The sequence below is a fragment of the Tamandua tetradactyla genome, chromosome 7 (assembly GCF_023851605.1).
Source record: "Tamandua tetradactyla isolate mTamTet1 chromosome 7, mTamTet1.pri, whole genome shotgun sequence".
In the NCBI taxonomy this organism is placed as follows: Eukaryota; Metazoa; Chordata; class Mammalia; order Pilosa; family Myrmecophagidae; genus Tamandua; species Tamandua tetradactyla.
In genome coordinates, this window is record NC_135333.1 from 155,616,686 (window position 1) to 155,632,976 (window position 16,291).

The 16,291-nt window shown below is 36.8% G+C and overlaps 1 long non-coding RNA gene across 1 annotated transcript in view; it reads right to left on the reverse strand.

Annotated features, from left to right (window-relative positions):
* The window catches only part of LOC143690264 (uncharacterized), a 77,062-nt gene that overhangs the window by 52,268 nt on the left and 8,503 nt on the right, over nt 1-16,291 (reverse strand). Inside the window, exon 2 of the long non-coding RNA XR_013179092.1 lies at nt 11,728-11,827. This is a non-coding gene — a long non-coding RNA (uncharacterized LOC143690264). The remainder of the gene's footprint in view (nt 1-11,727; nt 11,828-16,291) is intronic.

Sequence of the window (16,291 nt, forward strand, 5' to 3'; positions counted from 1 at the left end):
TGTGGAAAATGTATGTTCAATACTATGGTTGTTGAAAGTGTGGATTTGAGGCATTACCTACTAGGGATTGAATCCTGGTTCCACCACCCACAAATTTTCTGACCTTAGACAAGTTGGGCCAGCATTCTGAACTCTGTAAAATTAGAATAATGGTGGTATATACTGCATAGAGTAGCTTGAAGATTAAATGAGATACACACACAGAGAAAGCACATTTTTCTATAGCAGTCATCAAGCCCTGAACACATGAATTATTCTATTTATTTGAGTTAAGTATATTAACCAGGAAGTGGTCAGTGGTAGGACCAATTATGTTTTTGGTAAATGCTTAACAATATAGCACCTACTGGAGGAGCTTTTTGATAATCTTTATTTGTTCACCAGCCTGAGTACGTATATGTGTAAGAAATGTGCCCTTGAAAACCTCAACAGTAATTTCCAAAACTAGGAGACAATTGATTCCTCAGTTAAAATCTCTTTCAAATACTAAAATGATGCCTAGAACTTGAAATGTCCTCCAAATCTCCTTTAATATACCCAATACTCAAAAGCAAAACTAAAAATTTCCTTCTTCAAGCAAACATTGTTACAGGCAAACTCTACAGTGAAATATTTCAAAATTCTCTCACTTCATTTCTGCTCTTCACTCTGGCAGACCTCTCTTTTCAGAAGAGATTTCTTTCCTGTGATATATTCTCTGATTGTTGGAACGTCAACCTCCTCCATTTTCTTTTCACATCTGGTTTCCTTGCCTATTCTGTGAAGATTGGCTTGGTTGGTCCACGGGGCCAAGAAATAAAGTTTTTTGTATTACTGTAACTGTCTACCAGCATCAGGACAGTGACCCATTTAGATAATAAATCAAAGGAGAAATCTGCCAGTCTTATTCGGAGGTGATCTAGTTGTCAGAATGGTTTGAATGATCACTCTCCATCCCATGTTGGCTTGGCTAAATTTGTGTCAAAACACAGTTTGATGAAAATGCATTCAATGGAGGGTGTTACTATTGATACATGGCCATAAGAAGCCTCCTTACGCTTTGCTGAATTTCTGAAACATTATGTAGTAAATTTTTGTAAAAAAAAATGAACTGGCTACATGCAGCATTGTAAAGCAGGATAAAATAGGACAAATGCAAGTCCTTGGTTTCCCATCTAGCTCTTAAAGAGTTAACAGACCAGTACAAGCCCCTGGTTTCTGATCAGCCCTTAAAAGAGTCAATGGGCAGTTGCACGTCCCTTGTTTCATATATAGCTCCAGAGGAACTAATGCAAAGTGCAAACTTCAGCTGCACACTTTCTGGGGCAAAAATTTCCACTAAAGCCCCCAAACCTCCCCAAACCATAAAAGCTTGTAAAATCTTGGGCCTGAAACAGTCTTAGTTAATAACAGAAAACCTGGAGTTGTAAAGATTGTCAAACATCTTCCCAAATACAAATTTTGGATACATGATGAGGTGGCTACAAGTATCATAGTTACCTTTTCCCTGTAAGCACCTGGTCAATACAAACCATGTAAGCCCCGAATGTTTAAAGGTTACTATGGACACCTGCCAGCAGCAGAAATGTTCAGATGAAGCAAGTTAACCTACTCCTAGTCAGTACTTGCTTCTCCTTTAAACACATCCATGTTATCTCTCTAACCTGTACTCTTTCTCTTCCTCTTTAATAAAATTTGCTACTTATTCCTATTGGTCCTCTTGTCTCTAAATTCTTTTACCATCAAGACTAATGAACCCGGAACAGGGCTTAGATGGCACCATTGACTGCCAGGCACCAATTACAGTTGTAGAACATTTTATGATTAGTATTCAGCTGCCTATTAAACATGAAATATTTTAATCACATCATTACTTTAGCCTATGTATTTACTTCCAAGAGCTTCACTAAATATACGTGTGTGTGTGTGTGTGTGTGTGTGTTATTCACCCAAACTAATATAGTGATCTTTGGGATGGATGAAAATGTATAACTTACAGCATTGTTGTAAGGATTGAATATGCTAAAGAATTCTTGGGGCAAGGAAAGTATAAACAATCGCTCCTCCTGATTTCCTGATTGCATTTTCATGAATATGTGCAACTTGTTAAAATTTATTTGCTATCCCAAAACTAATATTTGTGATGATTTCCTGGTCATTTATGTACATACACAGAGTAGCAAAAAATTTGAGTTGTCCAATGTGCACATTCCCAGCTGAGGTTGAACAAGGAAAACAGATGCTTCCTTGTTTCAGCTTTCATACTGTAAGCAAGTCTTATTTTTGCAATATATCTGAAGCCACTATTTTCACATTTCTGTGCTTGTTGTAAATGATTCCACTGTTTAAATGGCCCCCAAGCATAGTGCTGAAGTGATGACTAGTATTACAAAGCACGAGGGGGCTGTGATGTGCCTCACGGAGAAAATACTTGGAAAAATGGGTTAGATAAACTCTGTTCAGGCTTGAGCTTATAAAGCTGTTGACCTTAAATTCAATGTTAATGAATCAACACCTTATTTAATGCGCACCAATTGCCTGCCCCTCTAATGGATTTATGATTAAACTTGCTTAAATTTATGTTCCGTGGTTTTGTTCAAATATTGCTCTACAAAGTTCTGAAGGCAATGGATGATACTGCTTCTAAACAGGGCTAAATTGGAGCAGTCTCTAAAAGCCAGGGATATAAGGAAATTCCTAGGAAGCTTAGGGAGGAACCAAAAGCCACAAAGTGTCTTTTAAGAGCAAAAAAAAATGCATAAAGCAAGGATATGCAGAGGTGGTTGCTGAAATGTTGTGACCAAAGGCTGGAAAGAATCAAGACCAGTATTTTCCCTAGGGGCAATCTTCAGTATTAACTAATTTAGCATTGACAAGGACTTTATAGAATTAACTACAGTGAAAATAAGAATCGACTGTAATTAATTTTAGGTATCTCATCATCTTTATAAAACTGAGTATTAGAGAATTAAGAAATCAGACCAAAGTCATATAGATTGTAAATGGCAGACTGGTGTTAAGATCTATACCTGCTCCAAATACAATCTTCAAAAGCACTGGGGCTTCTTGTGGGGCTAAATGGTTCAAAGTTCTCCTGAAGTGGGATTTATCTATTGCCTCAGTATTTCGCCTCTGCGTTTGCATCTTCCTTTTGAAGTACACAGAGATAGTAAATGTGGCCTACTCTAAATGTCTGTTGAAATTAGAATTTATAGTTTCTATTGCTTCCCAGGAAAAGTCACTCAATAAACAGTCACAGTGCAGATCAGACATTTGGGAAGTGGGGGCAGATTATGGAGAGAGCACAAAATCCCAATACCTAGTATTGAAAAAAATTCCTTTTTGCCTTGAGTTTGGATATTTTAAGAGGGGGGGTAGGTTATGCAATATAATCCAGATGAATTAAGGCATCATAAAACAGGCAGCATTGAATCTGTTTTAAATTTGGATATGTCTATCTTAGTCAGGTTCTATTTTTTTTTTTTCATGTTGGTTTTTTATTGAAATTTTTCAAACCTAGAATTAGGATTCTTTTTTTTTTGTTTTTTGTTTTTTGTTTATTAATTAAAAAAATTAACACAACATTTAGAAAGCATTCCATTCTACATATGCTATCAGTAATTCTTAATATCATCACATAGATGTATGATCATCATTTCTTAGTACATTTGCATCGATTTAGGAAAAGAACTAGCAAAACAACAGAAAAAGATATAGAATGCTAATATACAGATAAAAATAAAAATAATAATAAAAATAAAAAATAAAAAATATATAAAAAGAAAAAAGCAACAAACAAACAACAACAACAAAAAAAAACTATAGCTCAGATGCAGCTTCATTCAGTGTTTTAACATAATTATATTACAATTAGTATTGTGCTGTTCATTTTTGAGTTTTTGTATCTAGTCCTGTTGCACAGTCTGTATCCCTTCAGCTCCAATTACCCATTATCTTACCCTGTTTCTAACTCCAGCTGGTCTCTGTTACCAATGACATATTCCAAGTTTATTCTCGAATGTCGGTTCACATCAGTGGGACCATACAGTATTTGTCTTTTAGTTTTTGGCTAGACTTACTCAGCATAATGTTCTCTAGGTCCATCCATGTTATTACATGCTTCATAAGTTTACCCTGTCTTAAAGCTGCATAATATTCCATCGTATGTATATACCACAGTTTGTTTAGCCACTCGTCTGTTGATGGACATTTTGGCTGTTTCCATCTCCTTGCAATTGTAAATAATGCTGCTATAAACATTAGTGTGCAAATGTCCGTTTGTGTCTTTGCCCCTAAGTCCTTTGAGTAGATACCTAGCAATGGTATTGCTGGGTCGTATGGCAATTCTATATTCAGTTTTTTGAGGAACCACCAAACTGCCTTCCACAGTGGTTGCACCATTTGACATTCCCACCAACAGTGGATAAGTGTGCCTCTTTCTCCGCATCCTCTCCAGCACTTGTCATTTTTTGTTTTGTTGATAATGGCCATTCTGGTGGGTGTGAGATGATATCTCATTGTGGTTTTGATTTGCATTTCTCTAATGGCCAGGGACATTGAGCATCTCCTCCTGTGCCTCTTGGCCATCCGTACTTCCTCTTCTGAGAGGTGTCTGTTCAAGTCTTTTTCCCATTTTGTAATTGGGTTGGCTGTCTTTTTGTTGTTGAGTTGAACAATCTCTTTATAAATTCTGGATACTAGACCTTTATCTGATATGTCATTTCCAAATATTGCCTCCCATTGTGTAGGCTGTCTCTCTACTTTCTTGATGAAGTTCTTTGATGCACAAAAGTGTTTAATTTTGAGGAGCTCCCATTTATTTCTTTCTTTCTTCGGTGCTCTTGCTTTAGGTTTAAGGTCCATAAAACCACCTCCAATTGTAAGTTTCATAAGATATCTCCCTACATTTTCCTCTAACTGTTTTCTGGTCTTAGACCTAATGTTTAGATCTTTGATCCATTTTGAGTTAACTTTTGTGTAGGGTGTGAGATACGGGTCCTCTTTCATTCTTTTGCATATGGATATCCAGTTCTCTAGGCACCATTTATTGAAGAGACTGTTCTGTCCCAGGTGAGTTGGCTTGACTGCCTTATCAAAAATCAAATGTCCATAGATGAGAGGGTCTATATCTGAGCACTCTATTCGATTCCATTGGTCGATATATCTATCTTTATGCCAATACTATGCTGTTTTGACCACTGTGGCTTCATAATATGCCTTAAAGTCCGGCAGCGTGAGACCTCCAGCTTCGGTTTTTATCTCAAGATACTTACAGCAATTCGGGGCACCCTGCCCTTCCAGATAAATTTGCTTACTGGTTTTTCTATTTCTGAAAAACAAGTTGTTGGGACTTTGATTGGTATTGCATTGAATCTGTAAATCAATTTAGGTAGGATTGACATCTTAACTATATTTAGTCTTCTAATCCATGAACATGGTATGCCCTTCCATCTATTTAGGTCTTCTGTGATTTCTTTTAACAGTTTTTTGTAGTTTTCTTTGTATAGGTTTTTTTTGTCTCTTTAGTTAAATTTATTCCTAGGTATTTTATTCTTTTAGTTGCAATTGTAAATGGAATTCGTTTCTTGACTTCCACCTCAGCTTGTTCATTGCTTGTGTATAGAAATGCTACAGATTTTTGAATGCTTATCTTGTAACCTGCTACTTTGCTGTACTCATTTATTAGCTCTAGTAATTTTGTTGTGGATTTTTCCGGGTTTTCGACGTATAGTACCATATCGTCTGCAAACAGTGATAGTTTTACTTCTTCCTTTCCAATTTTGATGCCTTGTATTTCTTTTTCTTGTCTAATTGCTCTGGCTAGAAGCTCCAACACGATGTTGAATAATAGTGGTGATAATGGACATCTTTGTCTTGTTCATGATCTTAGGGGGAAAGTTTTCAATTTTTCTCCATTGAGGATGATATTAGCTCTGGGTTTTTCATATATTCCCTCTATCATTTTAAGGAAGTTCCCTTGTATTCCTATCTTTTGAAGTGTTTTCAACAGGAAAGGATGTTGAATCTTGTCAAATGCCTTCTCTGCATCAATTGAGATGATCATGTGATTTTTCTGCTTTGATTTGTTGATATGGTGTATTACTTTAATTGATTTTCTTATGTTGAACCATCCTTGCATACCTGGGATGAATCCTACTTGGTCATGAGGTATAATTCTTTTAACGTGTTGTTGGATTTGATTTGCTAGAATTTTGTTGAGGATTTTTGCATCTATATTCATTAGAGAGATTGGTCTGTAGTTTTCTTTTTTTGTAATATCTTTGCCTGGTTTTGGTATGAGGGTGATGTTGGCTTCATAGAATGAATTAGGTAGCCTTCCCTCCACTTCGAGTTTTTTGAAGAGTTTGAGGAGAGCTGGTACTAATTCTTTCTGGAATGTTTGGTAGAATTCACATGTGAAGCCGTCTGGTCCTGGACTTTTCTATTTGGGAAGCTTTTGAATGACTGATTCAATTTTTTTACTTGTGATTGGTTGTTGAGGTCATCTATTTCTTCTTGAGTCAAAGTTGGTTGATCATGCCTTTCCAGGAACCCGTCCATTTCATCTAAATTGTTGGATTTATTAGCGTAAAGTTGTTCATAGTATCCTGTTATTACCTCCTTTATTTCTGTGAGGTCAGTGGTTATGTCTCCTCTTCATTTCTGATCTTATTTATTTGCATCCTCTCTCTTCTTCTTTTTGTCAATCTTGCTAAGGGCCCATCATTCTTATTGATTTTCTCATAGAACCAACTTCTGGTCTTATGGATTTTCTCTATTTTTTTCATGTTTTCAATTTCATTTATTTCTGCTCTAATCTTTGTTATTTCTTTCCTTTTGCTTGCTTTAGGGTTAGTTTGCTGTTCTTTCTCCAGTTCTTCCAAGTGGACAGTTAATTCCTGAATTTTTGCCTTTTCTTCTTTTCTGATATAGGCATTTAGGGCAATAAATTTCCCTCTTAGCACTGCTTTTGCTGCGTCCCATAGGTTTTGATATGTTGTGTTTTCGTTTTCATTCACCTGGAGGTATTTACTAATTTCTATTGCAATTTCTTCTTTGACCCACTCGTTGTTTAAGAGTGTGTTGTTGAGCCTCCATGTATTTGTGAATCTTCTGGCACTCTGTCTATTATTGATTTCCAACTTCATTCCTTTATGATCCGAGAAAGTGTTGTGTATGATTTCAATCTTTTTAAATTTGTTAAGACTTGCTTTGTGACCCAGCATATGGTCTATCTTTGAGAATGATCCATGAGCACTTGAGAAAAAGGTGTATCCTGCTGTTGTGGGGTGTAATGTCCTATAAATGTCTGTTAAGTCTAGCTCATTTATTGTAATATTCAGATTCTCTATTTCTTTATTGATCCTCTGTCTAGATGTTCTTTCCATTGATGAGAGTGGCGAATTGAAGTCTCCAACTATTATGGTATATGTGTCTATTTCCCTTTTCAGTGATTGCAGTGTATTCCTCACGTATTTTGGGGCATTCTGGTTTAGTGCATAAATATTTATAATTGTTATGTCTTCTTGTTTAATTGTTCCTTTTATTAGTAGATAGTGTCCTTCTTTGTCTCTTTTAACTGTTTTACATTTGAAGTCTAATTTGTTGGATATTAGTATAGCTACTCCTGCTCTTTTCTGGTTGTTATTTGCATGAAATATCTTTTCCCAACCTTTCACTTTCAACCTATGTTTATCTTTGGGTCTAAGATGTGTTTCCTGTAGACAGCATATAGAAGGATCCTGTTTTTTAATCCATTCTGCCAGTCTATGTCTTTTGATTGGGGAATTCAGTCCATTAACATTTAGAGTTATTACTGTTTGGATAATATTTTCCTCTAACATTTTGCCTTTTGTATTATATATATATCGTATCTGATTTTCCTTCTTTCTACACTCTTCTCCATACCTCTCTCTTCTGTCTTTTTGTATCTGATTCTAGTGCTCCCTTTAGTATTTCTTGCAGAGCTGGTCTCTTGGTCACAAATTCTCTCAGTGACTTTTTGTCTGAGAATGTTTTAATTTCTCCCTCATTTTTGAAGGACAATTCTGCTGGATATAGGAGTCTTGGTTGGCAGTTTTTCCCTTTTAGTAATTTAAATATATCATCCCACTGTCTTCTAGCTTCCATGGTTTCTGCTGAGAAATCTACACATAGTCTTATTGGGTTTCCCTTGTATGTGATGGATTGTTTTTCTCTTGCTGCTTTCAAGATACTCTCTTTCTCTTTGACCTCTGACATTCTAACTTGTAAGTGTCTTAGAGAATGCCTATTTGCGTCTATTCTCTTTGGGGTGCGCTGCACTTCTTGGATCTGTAATTTTAGGTCTTTCATAAGAATTGGGAAATTTTCAGTGATAATTTCTTCCATTAGTTTTTCTCCTCCTTTTCCCTTCTCTTCTCGTTCTGGGACACCCACAACACATATATTTGTGTGCTTCATATTATCATTCAGTTCCCTGATCCCCTGCTCAAATTTTTCCATTCTTTTCCCTATAGTTTCTGTTTCTTTTTGGAATTCAGATGTTCCATCCTCCAGTTCACTAATTCTATCTTCTGTCTCTTTAAATCTACCATTGTAGGTATCCATTGTTTTTTCCATCTTTTCTACTTTGTCCTTCAATCCCATAAGTTCTGTGATTTGTTTTTTCAGACTTTCTATTTCTTCTTTTTGTTCAGTCCATGTCTTATTCATGTCCTCCCTCAATTTATTGATTTGGTTTTTGAAGAGGTTTTCCATTTCTGTTCATATATTCAGAATTAGTTGTCTCAGCTCCTGTATCTCATTTGAACTATTGGTTTGTTCCTTTGACTGGGCCATATGTTCAATTTTCCTGGCATGATCCATTATTTTTTGCTGGCATCTGGGCATTTAATCAGATTTCCCTGGGTGTGGGACCCAGCAGGTTGAAAGATTTTCCTGTGAAATCTCTGGGCTCTGTTTTTCTTATCCTGCCCAGTTTGTGGTGCTCATCTGTCTGTGGGTCTCACCAGTAAAAGATGCTGTGGCTCCTTTAACTTTGGAAGACTCTTGCTGTGGGGGAGGATCGCCAGCCAAAGCGGCTTGGGGGAGTGCCGATCCAAATCTCCCAGCCGGCTTGGGAAGGAGGGAGGGAGAGGCGCCGGCCGCCATGGCTTGGGGGAGTGCCAATCCAAATCTCCCAGCCGTCCCGGGAAGTCAAGCATGGAGGGGGGCGCCGGCCACCGTGGCTTGGGGGAGTGCTGATCCAAAGTTCCCAGCCGGACCGGGAAGCCACGTGTGTGGAAGGGACCCCAGTCGCCAGCCTCCGTGGCTTGGGGGACCTCCGATCCAAATCTCCCAGCCGGCCTGGGAAGGAGGGAGAGAGGGGCTCCTGCCGCCAGCCGCCACGGCCCGGGGAAGCGCGCGCCCCTCGGGGATCTCACTGCAGTGGATTCTCCCAGCCGGTTCAGCCGTTCCAGAATAGGGTACGCTGTCTTTTTGGTCTCTGTCATGGCTCCGGGAGCTGTTCTGTTCCGTTTCTGTTTCTTTAGTAGCTGTTCTGTAGGAGGAACTAAGACCCGCGCGTCTTACTAAGCTGCCATCTTCTCCGGAAGTCTCCAGGATTCTTTTTAAATATTTAAGGAACTGCTTTGCTGGGGGTCCAGAGATTCAGGCATTCATTCCATCTTGTCACCAAATTGTTACCAGACAAAGGCTGTCAGTTTTTCTGCCCAACAAACACAATTACCAATTCCTGGGACACCGGGGTTTCCAAAAGAGTAAGAGTTTATTACTACATGTGTTGCAGGAGAATAGACTGCCTAACACCCCAAAATCTGTCTTCAGTCAGGTTCTATTTTGATACAGAAAGCCTGGGGAAGGAGGCCAATTTATCTATAAACTAAGATGGCCCTCGAGAAAAGGGAGATTGGTCCAAGCTGGAAATGTATATTTTAAAACATGCATAATATGACACAAACACATTTAAAAGAATACTGAGTTATTGGCTTTTTGTCTCCTTCCCTCTCAGGTAAGTTTCTTAGAAATTTGACTTCCTTCTGGCAATTAGGTATATGACTACAGTTGTATATAGTAGTGGCTTACAGGTATTAGTCTACTGATATGAACCCAACTAGTTTCACAAGAATTACCTGAGGATCATTTTCAAATGACCAATTCCTGGATCCCATTCCAGAATAATTTATTTGTAATATTACGTAGGCAAATAAATCCAGAAAGTCCCGATTTTAGGAAAATTTCTAAGTGATACTGTCCACTGCTCTATGATATGTAAATTAGATAAACTTTATCTATGGATGAATTACAATGTCAGAATAGAAATTCAGGTTTTCGTGAATCTTAATTTATTATGAATATTGAATTTATGATTTTATAGCTTCATTTGCATAGTATTAAGCAATTTCACAACTGGTTTACTACTTACTGTCCCACAGTACCACAGTACTTGTCCAGTGCATGCATAAAATGTTTCATTATTTGACTCATTTTACTCACTTTTTCAAAGCGGAGAACAGAATTAATGTAAGGCATCATGCAAATTGATACTAAATTCTACTGAACTGTTAGAAAAATGTATAAAAACCAATATTAAAATGCTGATTTTAAAATGAAGGGTTTTTCTCATTGCCTCAATGAAAATGCTTGATTTTCTTTGTGAATAGATTTATTTCAGTTGTTACACTGAATCTGGGTGGAAAGAGCTCTCATTCTTTTTTTTTTTTTTTTGCATATTGCTGTCCATTACCTTTCAGTTCACCATAAAAATAATATACAAGCTTAAGTTTGTCTGTGTGTGGAGTTATTTTCAATATAGTGTCGCTGAAATGTCATCTTAGTTTAAGGAAAAGTATTTAGCATGTCAATTTATTCAACAAGAGACTTTCGGTCACAGATTTTAGACTTTAGAGTCTGTGGCTGGTGATGAAGCTGTCAGCATTTGCTACTATTCCCTTCCTCTAAAAGAATAACAGTGTCTCTCAGAAAATAAAAGCATGCTGCTTTAACAGAACCCACTTATAAAAGTGAAACAACAAAAAAAAACAGATTCTTTTTTTTGTCTCCACTGTCACTACATGTGCTTCAGTGCAAAATAATTAAAGTGAATATCTATTGACATAAAATCTTTTAACAGACATTTTTAAATTGGCAAATTTTAAAAAGCTTGAATGTGGAGGTGAGAAAATCATAGACTGGGACTGTTTTTTCTTATTGACAGTAGAAAATAAAAACAGAATGAAAAGAAAAAATCACTACCAACAGCAAAACAAAGCAACTCATAAATCTCTGAATTCAATATTACCTTTAAAGTTGAGCAACCTGTGATTAGCCACCAAAATTATTTTACCAGCTACCTTAAATTTATTTTAGAATGAACATAGACATAAATACTTTTTAAATTACTTATACTCATTAACAGATTGTAAGAAAAACATGCTTATTTTGTTTGCATCCCCATCTATGTTTCTAGTCTCATTGCCTCAATTGCCTAAATCATCCATATAATCCTTGCCATTCATTTCTAAAAGCTCTCAAAAATCAATCAGCCTTTTCCTTGGTAACGACAGATTCATACAGTTTTCCAGTTCTCCATACAGTATCATTGTGAGTCTGCCTCAACCCTTTTGCTCAGCTGTTTTACATTCATTATATGTACACAAAGGGACTACCATACAGTTGCCATTTGGAGGTATGAAACAGAAAAGAAGAAAACAATTACCACTAGGAGCTCAAAGTGTGTTAGTCGTTATATTTGGTATTTCCACATACCTTCAATTTACTCCTCACAGTTCTCAAAGGTTGTACTCAGGAGCATGGGAAAACCGTTAGCAGGTGTGATCTACCTTTGTGGCATGACTGTCACAGTTTCCTTTCAGATTAAGCACAATATAGAAAAAGTGGGGAAAAATAAATTATCTCACATACATTAATTACAGTAAGATCATTTATTTTTTTATAAAAGCTGTTTATGAGAACATTTATATAATGTGTAAAATATTTGGGGAATGTATAAAGGGAAAAAGCCAGGCTATTAACCTTGACTCCAATTTTGGAAATGGGGATGGTAAAAAGTCAGGTGAACTTCCAAATACCCGCTCCAATTAATTTATTTTTAGATTTCTAATCCCATCTTCTCACACCACCACAATCTCATTATAATAAATACACAGAACAGAACTTTTAGAAGTACAAGATAACATTAAATATATATTAATAGAGATGGCTTCATGTTATTAGAAATATGATAGGCTGGATTCTAAATTGGCTGCTGAGATTTCCACAGCTGCTGCAATGTCCTGAGTAACCCCCTCCTCCTGAGTGTGGGTAGAAGCTGTCAGTAGGTTACTAGTGGGTTTAATTTGAAGATAACTGAAAGGGAGAACTTCCTGAGTGGGCCTGACCTAATCACATGAGCCTGTAGAGAATGTAATGTGACTGAGAGACTTGCTCTTGCTAGTTTGGAAGAAGAAGAAAGCAAAGAGCCATGCTGTGAACTGCCAAGGGACCCAGAGACGATAATTTGCAGGCAGCCTCTAGACACCGAGAGTGGTCCTCAGGTGGTAGCTACCCAGAAAACGGGGATCTCACTCATACAGTCAAAAAGAAATAAATTCTGCTAACATACGATGAACTTGGAAGGGAACCAGAGCCTCAGGAGAAATTCATACCTTGATTTCAGCCTGCTGAGGCCCTGATCAGAAAGCTTAGCTAATTCATATATGGATTCTTGACCTATGTAAATTAAGGGATAATAAATGTGTATTGTTTAAGGCCCATAAGTTTGCAGTAATTTGTTTTACGGCTATAGAAAACTAGCATAATTAGTTAACGGCTCAAGGTACAACGAACTCTTACCACAAAATACATGATAAAACAATACTGAATGTAAATTCATATCATGAATTCTAATCCTGATAATTGAAAAATTAGAAAATTTCCTTACCGTTATTTATGGTCCTGTTACTGCATGACCGTACTTTCTGCAGAACGGCCCGCCTGACTTGGCGCTACAAAGGAGAAACCTATCCCTCGGTGTGAAGGTCATTTATTGCAAGTGCACTGTGGTAGTCAGATTCAGATGTCAACTTGGCCAGGTGAACGTGCCTAGTTGTGTTGCTGTGAACATGAGTCAATGGTAGGTGAACCTCATCTTTTGCTGATTACATCTGCAGTCAGCTAGGAGGCGAGTCTGCTGCATTGAATGATGTTTGACTTAATTGGCTGGTGCTTAAATGAGAGTTCAACGCAGCCCAGCCCAAGTAACTCAGCATACCTCATCTCAGCACTCACAGCTCAGCCTAGGCCTTTGGAGATACAGAAATACGTCACCCCAGGGAAAGTTGTTGGAACCCAGAGGCCTGGAGAGAAGGCCAGCAGAGACTATCCTGTGCCTTCCCACATAAGAAAGAACCTCAGTTGAAAGTTAGCTGCCATTCCTCTGAAGAAGTAATAAAATAAATCCCCTTTTATTAAAAGCCAATCTGTCTCTGGTGTGTTGCATTCCAGCAGCTAGTAAACTAGAACGCGCACTTTGCAATGCGCTGGAGGAATCTTCCCCAAACCACTTTAAAGTGGGAATGGGAGTTAGGATTTTTATAGGGAAAGGGAAGGGGTTAGGGCCAAAAGCTAAGTAATGTCCACACAATTCACTCTTGTCAGATTAGTGATGATGTTGGGTTACTGTAACAGAAGGCATGGGCAATTCGTTATTTTGTGTTGTGTTGAGCACATCTTGATATTCCAGCTTTAGTGATCAGATATTGATATTGATGTACAAGCTGTTTCATGCATGGTCTTCATGATACTTTTTTATAAGCTGATCTTCAGGAATGTCAAATTTTTGTCTTTTGAGGAGGAAGTCACTGATTCACTGGGCCACAGGGTTTTCTTGATGCTATTCTGTTATCTTATTTCTACAAGCAAAACTAAGGTGTAATTAATGTCCTGGAAACTAAATGCAAAAAATAAGTTGCTAAGCTCAGCTAAGGCAAGCATATTTTCTAGCTACCAGTCACATGTGATTATAATTACATTGTTCTTAACTTTTAATGCAGCTATCAGATATGTACTAATTATCTGCAATTCTAGTTTTCTCTTATTTATTTTTCAGTTTATTATTAGTCTTGTTTTAAATCTTAAAATTTCTTGCAAGATTTTTTTTAAGTTACTTGTTCACTTTCTGGAAATTAGTTTAGTCAAATCTAGAGTATATAATACCTAAATTTACTTAAGTGGTGGCATGGAAATTTCTGTAAACCACATCAAATTGACAGGGGGAGAATTTGCAAGGACTTATTTGCCAACCGTCCATCTAGAACCTCCACTTTTGCCCACAGTGTATATTCATGTACTGAAAGGTCAAATGATCAGGAAAGAGCCTTTTGAAATTCCCAATGCTAATTCATATACTATATTAAGACATCTATTAAATCAAATAGTAAGGTATTTCAAAATTTGTATTGTATAAAAATGTATATAGTACATGTCTAGTACATATGTTATTGCATGGTATATATAATATGTATTTATTCTATATATAATATGTTCAATGTATATTTATATATTATTTTTATAAAATATACATGTATAATATATAGTATGTAATTTTAGCATAGCATTTAAGGCATTAGAAAGTATATTTTCTTCTTAGATCCAAATTATCTTTGTATTGACATCCATGGTAAACCAATCCTGCTTTAGTATCTATGATCTTAGGAGGAATACAGCAGAAAGCAAGGCATGGAGAGTTTATTCTAACCCCAACTGCTACTCTCTCCCCTGCTCCTGCTCCTCTACCCACTCTCATCTGCGTTAGCTACTATGTCCTCTTTGCTTTCCCTCAACTGCAGCTCTTTCAAGATCTTTGATTTTCCTCTACCCAGAATCCTTTTCTCCCAGATAGCTCCTTCTCACTTTACCATTACGTTCTGGTCTTGACTTAAAATCGCAACCTGCAGGAGTCTTCCCTGACCAATTTTTAAAAATTTTGTCCTCACCATCTCAGTCTGTCCCCTCAAGCAGTGCCTATTTCAAACTCCTTAGAATAATGCTGATCACAAACTTGGTGATCAGTGAATATATGTTTTATTTTATTAAAATAATAGGAGAATAAACAATAGAATAAATCAATATGTCAGAAAGATTAATAAAATATGTTCTCCTTTGTTGCCCTGGTGCTAACTGTACTAAAGGGACAGACAATTAAGGACATAAGAAGGGGAACATAAGCAGTTCCCATCATGTCAAGTCATATTTTCTGCCCATTGCTTTACTTGTTCTCTTTCCTCTGGGCAAAAAATGTGTTGTGGAATAGTGATATAGGATAACAATTGGTAAAATGTAAACATATAAAGGGTTAGTTATATATATAACTTATATATATATATACCACTTGGTTCCTGCAATTGAGCAAATCTATCTTTAGATAAGAGGAAGAAACCACAACCTTGCCCAGATAATTAAAACCATTTCCTAATTTCCTAATCCCTGCCTCAACACCTACCCCAGGAAGGTAAGAAAATTTAGAGAGGTTAGTAACTTATCTGAATGAAAAAATACAAAACACCAGCTGGAATACAAACAAGGCCCTATTACTGAGGGACTTCCTATTTTAAAATGTTTATTCCTTCTTGTTTTTGATATTATGATATCTTTATTTAATCAAATATTGCATTTCTACAGATTTTGAAGCCTAGAAACTCAAAGTCTTCAACCCTAGAAACATGCTGAGCAGTAAAACAGCTAAGTTTGCAGGAGATAAACCTGATCTCTAAATATATGAGCATCCTAGACAGTAGTCTCTGCAGGAGTCTAGGGAAAAAAATCTGTCCTATATTGAGGTTATGCTCCCTATTTCAATATATCAACATATTTAAGGTTATGGCTATAGATGTATATCAACAGTTTAATAGATCAGTAAATTGACATCTTTAAAACTTAAAGAAAAGATAGTTACCTATGAATATCACATGTAATCTTAATATTTAGCTGTTCATATGGTTGAATTTCTATAGCATTTCCCTGAACCTGAAAATATGGTTTTATTTTCAACAGACTGCAGCGTGATGTGTGTGTGTGTGTGTGTGTGTGTGTGTGTGTGTGTGTGTGTGTGTGTCTGTGTGTATAGTTACTTGCAGGCTTTATCTCCAAGTATAGATAACAGCATCTTAAAGACAGTCTATATGTCTGAGGCTAACTCAGGAGTAAGTAAAAAGATTGCCTTTTCATTTTTCTGTCACCAAATATTTATTTTCTAATTACAGAGATTGAGATTTGCTACTCATATTCGCAGAAGTTTAACTGTTAAGTTTCCTTCATTTGCCCATTGCTTATA